Here is a 9,681-nt window from a genome sequence, read left to right on the forward strand (position 1 = left end):
ATGTAGCAGATCAAAGTGTTTGCGAATGTTATTTTTAAGTGGAGAATTATAAAGCCAGTGGAGGATTTAATTTTGCATTTGCTGGGTTTAAACTTCTCCTGGGCCAAATGAAGTTGTTATGATTGAATTGCGACTGTAAACCTCACTAATTACAGTCCAAACAAACCTTTGGGTCTCTTTGCCAGGAAATCAAAACATGAGGGTTCTGTGGGATGAAGGAAGCTATTTTTATGATTTGCCTTTAATATCTCTTTGATACACAGTGTTATAAGCTGACCTCTAAGTTCATAAATGAATGTATGCTTGGCTTCCAAAGGTATCTCCATGGAACTATCCCATTCCTGGGGTCACAAAAAAGTCCAGATATAGGTATTACTTCTCTGTAGTATCCAAGCAGGGATGCAGACAGAGATACCTCCCAGGCGCTGGGCAACAGGCTGATACACACCAGTGCAAAAACTCCATTGGCTTTAGCCAGAATCCAGATCCAGCCCAGAGTTGCTAGTGCTAGAAAATGGATAGAAAATTTGTGGGGGAGCTGAGATCAAACTCTTCCCGAGCCTGATTGACTCCAGGCCATGAATTTGCTAGTGGTTATGCTTCCTTGGAGGACATAATTTCTATCCCACAGGACATGTAGCTCTTCTACCACACTTTAGATGTAATTTTAATTCCAAATCTGAACAGAGAGACTTCCACAGATCCTCGAGAGGAAAAAATTACACAAAATACTGTTTTGGAAACAATCTCTTTGTCTAAGGTCTGTCATAATAAGACATCTCAATGTTAAAGCATTCACGTGAAATAATCTTTATAGTATAAAAAAATAAAAAAACCATAAACAACTCATTTAACAAGTCACTGTATTTTCATATCACTTGAAATTTTAACTGTGGACATTGACTTGTGACTGATTCCCAGGTTCTCTCTCTGTTTTGCATGTGGCTGCTCTCAGAGGTGAACTGCCCTGCTCACGGTTATCGCGTCCTGAAACGTGCACCTCTTTGGGATCATATTGCACTGAAGGCCTGGCTCAAAGTTTATCAAGATTAACTGGAGTCTTTCCATTCCACTGATTTCTATGGCCAGTGAACAAGTATATGAAATCAATTACGTGGTAACCCAAACTTTCATTCAGAACACATCCCAACTTTCTTTTGGCTGGCAAGCATGGGTCACTCTCTACTTATTATTTCCTTTTTCCACACAGTTCTTTGCAAAAGAGGATTTGGGCTGGTTCTTATGGAAAATAAGAAAGCAAGAAGCCAAATGAGAGAGCTCTTTTTGAGCTTTCAAAGCCTGTGTAAAACTTTGCTAAGCCACTGTATCTTGGGGTTTTCTAATGAAAGCCCTTCAGAGGTCTGCTCCTCTACAGTGATTTCCTTCTCACACTCTGTTTCTTTATGAACCCTGCTGTCTCAACTGCCTTCAGAAGAGTTAGGACAGAAATGGATATAGCCTGGTTTTATTTGCTGACCCTCCAGGATTTGTCTGACCAAGGTCCATCGGCCTCCACCCACCCCCTTCCACTGTCAAATCCTATATCTCAGCTTAACAGGGATGCAGAAGAACTCGTGTGTCTGAGACTAGCTGAAAAATGATTTGTTCGAACCATCTCATAATATATGGATGATGGAAGTCTCCCACTGATGACCTGTCAGGCAGCACTCCAGCACTGGGTGCTGGATGGGATGACACATTCACAGATAACAAACTTTGCTGTCAATCACTCGCGTTGTTAGACGTGGACTTGACATGACAGCTATGGCTAACAACAGTTTTGATTGACGCGTATACGAATTGCAGAATATGGAATGTGAATAGAAACAGGACTCATCTCCAACTGGACATAGCCCTTGTGCATTTTAAAACCGAGGGCAAAAAGCAAGCAAGTTTTAAAGTGTCGTGGGCAGAGCACCTTGCCGTAATGCTGCACTGGCATTCACTTTGATTACCTGTTGGGGAACATTAAGCTCATTTCTGTTAGGGCTGTTTCATCGCAGTGGCTAATAGCATCCTGATGGAAAGTCCAAGTGCTGTAGGTGGTGGGCAGACCAACCCCAGCTCGGCGGCGGCATAAGACAGTCCTGTGCTGACACTGCAGGCTGCTGCAATATGCAGGGTTCCTCATGTCAGTCACCCGATAATGAGCTGTCTCTTAATCTCACTGCTTAGCCCCAGGACTGGCTGCTTTCTCGACAACTGAAGCAGCCACCTCTCTCCACTGTGGAGGGCAGGGGACCTTTCTGGCGTCTGCTGCATGTGGTGTGGCACTGCCCTCTTTGCACCTCTGTCACTAGGTCTGACTTTGTTGTCTGGGGTCAGCTGTATGGCCAGGGGTTCCCAGTCTGGAGAGCACATAATTCCCTAGAGCAGCAGACACTACGGCTTCTTTCGGGCACCAGAGCTGGTACCTGAGCAAAGGCAGCTCAGGAACATCGTCCGAAGCTTTAGGTTAAAGCGGGGAGCATCAGGCTAGAAAGGATGGACACAGCCAGGCAGCTAAAGCAATTTTTGCTGGCAATAGCCCAATTGCTCATCCTCACCTGGTCGCCACTTCTAAAAGTCCCACTCAGAGAAGGCAGTTCTTCAAGCACGCGGGGCTGACGCTTTGCAGGGCTTGCTCTACACTTTCCTGCGCTTGTCCTCTCTGCTGCCTTTCCTCTCCTCTCTGAACCCTCTCAGTTATTTTAGGTGAGTGACGGAATCCAGACAGGTCTGTCTCCCAGGAGGGGAGCAGAGGGCGGTGGAGCAAGGCAAAGGAGGGGAAGTCAGCTGGTGAATCAACAGCAGGCCAAGGCATGCTCTGGGACGTGGCTTCAGGGAAGTTATTCATCTTGTAATTCACCCTTGGGTTCTCTTGGCCTCATTTTCCCATCGCTAGGTCTATTATTTCAGTCATTGTGAAGGTATCCTGTCGGAGCTGTCAGGCTGGGAGTGGCCCACCTCCCCGCTGACAGAGGGCAGAAGGCATGGGAAAGTGTCAGCCTGCCAAGATTGCACGCTCGGAGCAGAGGCTGCTCGCCTCACGCTGGAAACTTGCCGGTGGCAGATTGTTAATGTCATTACAACACTTACACAGGAGCAGCAGGTTTCGCCTATCAACCTGCTGCAGGCAGACGAGGAGGAGAACGGGGAGGGGGGGACAGGGGGAAGGGAGTGGGTGTCCAGAGAGGAAAGGCGGCTGAGAGTCGCTCGCAGACGTGGAGCCAGCAGCCACGTGCCCCTTCTGCCGGGTACTTTAACAGCATCCACCCAGACCTCACATGGAGGCATCCGGGGCAGAAGAGCTTTAGAAATGCAGCAGGTGGAAGGATGGGTTGTCTGGGCTGGCTTCCCCAGCACACTTGTGTCTCTGCGAGCACTGAAATGTAAGCCTCAAACAGAAGAGAGAAAAAGGCACCGGGTGCTCCTCGGGGTATGTGGGATGGCTGGGCACTCTCGCCAGCTCCTTTGTGGCAGGTAAATCCATCCACAACCTGCTGGCTGCTGGGGCCGTGCTGCAGTGGAAAGGGGTGAGCCACATCCTGGCTGGTGCTGAGCACCTGGGCCTCTTTCTGCAAGGGCTGCAGGAATTCAGGCTGCTCAGAGGAGGCTGCTACAACCAAGTGCCCGTCCTCTAAACGGGCACCGTACAGTCCCACTGCCATGCTCTCATGAAATACTGTACTTTGGGCAGGTTTAGGCCACAGACGGGCTCAGGATTTAACGTATCAAGAGTTAGGACAGGAGAAAACAGGCAGAAATGTAGTTTCTTTTTGCACCCCCTAAGCCTGATCTTTGCATTCCAAAGGACTTGGCATAGGACAAATCCCAGGGATAAGAATACAAGTTGGGCTGTGAGACCCACATCAACCTACCCCCAGCACCCTTTTCTTCAACACTCCAGACCAGTTGCCCAGTTTGGGACTGGAATCAGCAACCTAAAGAGTGTTCTAACCAAGCCACAGAAAGGAATTAGTCCTGAAACGTTAAAATAGCTTTTACTATTGGCGACAGGCATTTCTGTGGCAGGAGGAGGAGGGATGCAGCAGAGTCTCCGTCTCTCTGTGTGCAAGTGGCACTTCAGTGTTTTGCTTGTTTACAGTTCTGTCATGGCTCAGCTGAGATCAGAGCCTCACCGGGCCAGGCAGTATGGGAACAGATAAAGGCAACAGCCCCAGCCGTCAGAATAGGCAGAGAGCGAGCAAGAGAGAAAGCAGAAAAGGAAATGAGTTAGTGCCACCCATGAAGGTAATGGAAGAGGCAGGAAGAGAGGCCACGTCTCCCAAATTTCCCCTCCAAGGCCACACTCCATCTCCTGCAAAAGGAGGACACAGAGCCCCCAGCGCTCCCTTTCCCCTGCTGGGACATGGGGGCTACAGCCTCGCTGCCTGCTCTCTGCCCACACGGCTAACGCTCGCCCTGCTGCCCATGCCAGCATGCTGGGCAGCCCAGGAGCCCAGCCGGGGCTCTCCAGAGGCCACGCTGGCCGAATCACACTCCACCGAGAGATAAATCGAATTTTGAGGGCAGCCACACAGCCACGAGCCTGCAGGTCGTGCGTAGATGCAACGATAAGCGGAGAGAAGGGCTGGTGCGTGGGACCTAGCACCTGGCACAGAGAGCCCGTCCTCCCTCTCTCTTCCAAGCAGGTCCGGGTGCAATGTGCATTGCCCCAGGGGAGATATGGGCCTGCACCCCAGCTCCAAAACCCCGCGAGCCTTCAGGGCAGCACTTTGAACGCTTAAGCAGGTACCTTTTCTCTTCCTTTGAATGCTTAGCCTCTTAAATCAAATCTAACTCAGGTTCAGTGCAAACTGACGAGGGAAATCCGGAGCTGCTTGGGGCAAAAGCTAATGTGTTAAGCACTGAGATATAGTCCAGATGTAGAACTCTCCAGGGCCACAACGGGTCTTTGAGCTGCTTGTTTGACACCTCTGGTTTAGACATTAAAAGTCCCACCGGGGAGGAAATCCTCATGGCCTGAGTTATGTGCTATTTACGGATGGGGCTCTGGGCAGCCCTTGAAAGAGTTTGTAATAAAACCTGGAATAATAGTAAATTATTAGCATAGACTAGGAAAGGGGCTTTATTTTTTAAGGCAGCTGGTTTTATGGATTTTTTTTTAATGCTGGATGAAGATAAAAATCCTTCTGCCTCTGAGGAATAAGAGAACGCAGAAGAGGCAGAGAAGTGTGTGAAAGCTCCAGGTCCCATTTGGAAAAGCACTCGGCAGGCAATAAAACCATGTTTCTCCAGCTAAATTGTTTGCATGTGATAGCAGAGGCTTTTCCCCTCAAGTCAGAGCTGGGGCTCGCACAGCAGTTACTGGCTGGATGCTTCAGCTTCCCGTTTGGAGTCCTGCGAATCTTCCCCTCTCTCCGCTCCTCTCCGGGTCCCAGGTTTTAACTTTTGTTGCCCACCTATGAAGTGCCCCCCCCTCCATGCTCCACTCTCCTGACTCCCCCGTTCTGCCCTGCAAGGTGACCTCCTGCAAATCACTTCTCTTCCTTCAGATGCTCTTTGGGGAAGAGGGTCGGTGCAGGACCAGGTGCTGCTGGCCTGCCACGCGCTCCGTGCCGTGCAGAAGCAGCAGCCGTGGTTTGAGTCACCAGGTGAATCGCACGCTGCCACCCCCACATCTCCCACACCCTTCCCAGCTCGTGGGGTCCCTCTCTCCTCCACACATGCCTTGCCAGTGTCCCAGACACTGCTGCCGGGCTGTGACAGAGCTCAGCACCTCTGCTCGCTGTCCCAGCCTGGGGCCGGGCTCTTTACGGGAGCACTTATTAACTCCGGTATCTGACTGCCTGGGAGCTATGGGAAGGGGATTAAGTAGTTGCTCATGTCTTTCCCAGCTCACTTTCACCATCCCAGGAGTGACTCACAGTGGATTTTATTCTTTTTGACGCTCCTAAAACAAGGAACTGACTCTTCATTTGCACAGAAAGGAGCAATTTTCCTGAGTGCGCTGTTGCAATTACAGGGGTCTTCACCCTCACGTGGGGGTGTTCAAGCACTCGACAGAGCACAGCAATACGGAAAGCTTTCAAGCCAGGCGCCTGCCCCACTCCCAAAAAAGACGGGCAGAGCACTCTGGATCCAGGCAGCGGCCTGACAAACGTGCTTCCCACTCGTCCTTCAGGCTGGTAACACAAACCCTCCACCCCCCGGGCTGCATTGCTGCGGCGCGGGGGCAAGCAGGGCAGTCCCTCCAGCAGCCACACCGTCCTTCGCCTCGCCAGCTGCCCAAAGCACGCCCTGCACTTGCCAGGAGAAGCCAGAGCCCTCATCAGCTCTTTGCCCGTGTTCACATGCATTACGCACACGACTGTCATAATTCTCCCTAACCTAAGTACTTTAGGGATGATAACACAGTGTCTGCATGGCTTTCCTCTCCCCTGATATGACTGGAAGTGGCAGGATTTCTCCTGCCCATCACTGGCTGCCCTTGAGTTGTCTTCTAGACATGTTGCTTTTTTTTTTCCCTTCCAGGGCTTTATTTTTTTCTTGTCACTCTGTTTGCTTGTTTATTTTCCTCCCTGCTCGGTGTTAGCCATTGAGACAGAACGTCCAAAGCAGCTACAGGGCTCGTTCAAAGGGTGACAGAACAGAAAGGATGTTTTTTTTCTGTTGGTGAGAGGTGCTGCTTTAGAGCAGTCATTCTCTTTATATCAAAGAGGACATGTCCAGTGAATGCTGTGGGTTTCACTGGTGCCAAAGACTTACAAGGGACTGTAGCAACGGCTATGTGCCTGCGCCACTGAGCAGAGAGCAGAGCAAGGTGCTGAACTGCCACCTCCTCAGCCACCCCGCTCTCCATCCCCTCTTCCCTGGGACATCACTGCACAACCTCACGAGACCTCACAAGGCCGGGCTGTGATCCTGGCTGCTGCCGGAACGGACTTAATGATTCATGAGGAAGTGCAGGAGACCTAAATATATACATGAGAGCAGATTTTCTAGAGAGCTCTGCTCACATATAAGTACCAAGGCAAAGGCCAGAAAAGCACTACATCCCAAAGTTATCCCCACAGCAGCTTGGATGCACAGCCCTCTCCTGACTGTCTGGCCCACAGAGGTGACAAGAGGGAATCTGATCTGCTGTGGGATTTGTTTCCCAGGGAGAGAGGAATGATTTAGTTCTCTACATGAAGGTCCCCTCAGGAGCAGTGGAAAGGAACCACAGTGAAGAAGAGCAAGGCTGGAGAGATAAAGGGCTTTTCTGCTCATGAGCTGCACCACAGTGTCTCCAGTACTCCTCAGCTGTCCCTAGACAAAGCAACATACCACAAGGGTCACAGACTTGGCTGGGATCAACCATCACGGTTTCACAGACCTCACTGTAGATTTGCTGGTTTACAACAGTCGAGGCCCATCCTGCTCACCCTGCTCATGTCAACATTACACTGAAGATTGTAGAGGAATAACCCAGAGAGCGTTACGAAGTACACAGAGGCACCACCAGTAAAATGCAGCCACCACTGATGCAGAGTGCGGCTGGTGTCCAAAAGTCAAAGCGGCACAGTACAGAAACATGGGGGTGAGGGGGAACTTAGCGGCGTCCCAGTGAGGTATCAGGTCTGTCAAGCTTCTGCGTCACTCCAGACAGCCCCTGTCTGAGCAGCTTCCTTGAACTGATCACCGAGATGAGATGCCAGTGCCCAAATACTGATCTCTCTGACCTGCTGACTCATCTGTGCTAGCACTCCAGCAGAAGGGACCTGCTCATCTTGCCCATCCAGTCCCTACTCAGGCGTGGCTGCATTATTTGCTTAATGATTACTGAAATAAAACCATCATTAAAAGCAACTCCTTCCACCTCGCCATGTATGTGGCTCCTCTCTCCACTCCCGGTAGGAAGCTCCCTGATGTTTGAGCAGGCTCCTCCACTTCCACGCTGGTTCCTCCCAGCTCTGGGGTGTCTCCAAGGAGCGGCTGCTCTTTAGGATTGTGTTGTGTCCAAGCAAGGAGCAGCCTGAGGGCTGAGCCCCAGCTCAGAGTGCAGCTCAGACATCTGTATGCTCCAGGTTTGTACCTTGTGCTTCAATTCCTGAACAGGGTGGCTGATAAGGTGGTGTCAGGGAGGAGAAAACAGAGGAGGAAGGATGGGACTGGTAGAGCACTGGAGGCTTTAACTCAAAACTGGCTCCATCTCCCCTCTTTATTAGAAATGGGGGCAGGAGAGAGCAACAAGCTAAGTTTAAAAAATTACATTTTTCAAACCTATATATTCCATATAAACATAGGCTAAGCCTCAAAACAAAACAAAGAGCCATTAGAGCACACCTGTGTTTTCCAGTTCAGAGCTCTTACTGCATTTCTGCCTGGTGCTGTACAAATGCGAGATCCTGACCCAGCGAGCTTGGAGCTGACCCCCAACTCACTGAAGCCAGGAAATTCAGCAGCATGCTTTGGCACTGGCATGCATATCTTTTCCCTCAGAGAGCAGGCTCTTGCAGCCTAAATGCACTCTACGTCCTGGGAAATTTCTGAGGAAGAAGCTTGTAGGGTGGTAGAGCTCCTTGTGTAGGAGCTGTGACTGCAGTCCTGTTCTAAAGTCTGGGACTGGTTTTCATTTACCTCCTCCAATCTGGCCACCAAGCTCTGCCACAGTGATGCCTGTTTCTGCTTCACAATAGCGGAGAAACCCCAAAGCAGAGAGCTGCTCCCAAGCCCCCCTCCCCGGCTAAAACCTCACCGTGCCCCGGCAGAGTGAGTGACCGGTGGGACAGATAAAGTGTGCTGGACCCGCTCAGCGCACGCCTGGCCGGCTGCGTGTCTGAGTGTGACGCACACACGGACCCAGTGATGGGAGTGACAGAGGTTACGATATTGTTCACATGCTGCCAAGCACCCGGGCAGCAGCCAAACACAAAGATTATATGGTAGAAGGAGACACAGCCCTTCTCTCTGCCTTTGATGTAGTTTTTATTGTATTTCAGACAGACACTGGAGAAAGACAAGTCACAGAACTCAGAGATTAATTTGCAAACATTCTGCAGAAATATTTTCTTTTGAAAACCAGATATTTCACCCTTTCTAAGCAGCTATTCCTTCTCACTTTTATTTCTGTATGGTACTGTAACATCTTGTGACATTCTAGTGGCTGCAGAGAGAGGCAGAGCTCTTCTACCAACTCATCATGATGTCAAATATGTGGAGCCCAAGAGATTCAGCTCAGGTGTATAAAAGAGTTTATTCTACCTCTCTGAAACAATGGAAATTCAAAAGCGGGACACCATAGGATCTTGCTGGGAAAGTCTCTTGCAACACTCAAGCCCCAGAGAAAGCAAGCTGACATTTACACTATGTTTAAAATATATTAAACTAACAAGGATTTTTCTAGGAAAGAGGGCAAATTTGGGTCACAACTACTGTTTGCTCAGAAGCGGGGAGGCAGTCTGTTTACAAGTGTGGATTTGTTTTTTCCTGTAGCATACACACACACATAGTGATCTCATAGCCCAATCCTGAAAACATTTTTACTGAGAGAGCACTTGCTATAGGAATTGTCCTGCAGGATACATAAAAAATATTTGGACTATAAAGCTTTTACATGGATATGGAGAGAGCAGTATGCATCCAAGAAAGAAAGTGTGAGGAAGACTCATTTCAAGTGCTTGCAACACAGGTATTTCTAAATTAAACCAGCTCACAGAGGGAGCCCAGATTCAGAGACAAAACCCATTATTGTTA

Source organism: Strix uralensis, chromosome 23, assembly GCF_047716275.1.
Source record: "Strix uralensis isolate ZFMK-TIS-50842 chromosome 23, bStrUra1, whole genome shotgun sequence".
In the NCBI taxonomy this organism is placed as follows: Eukaryota; Metazoa; Chordata; class Aves; order Strigiformes; family Strigidae; genus Strix; species Strix uralensis.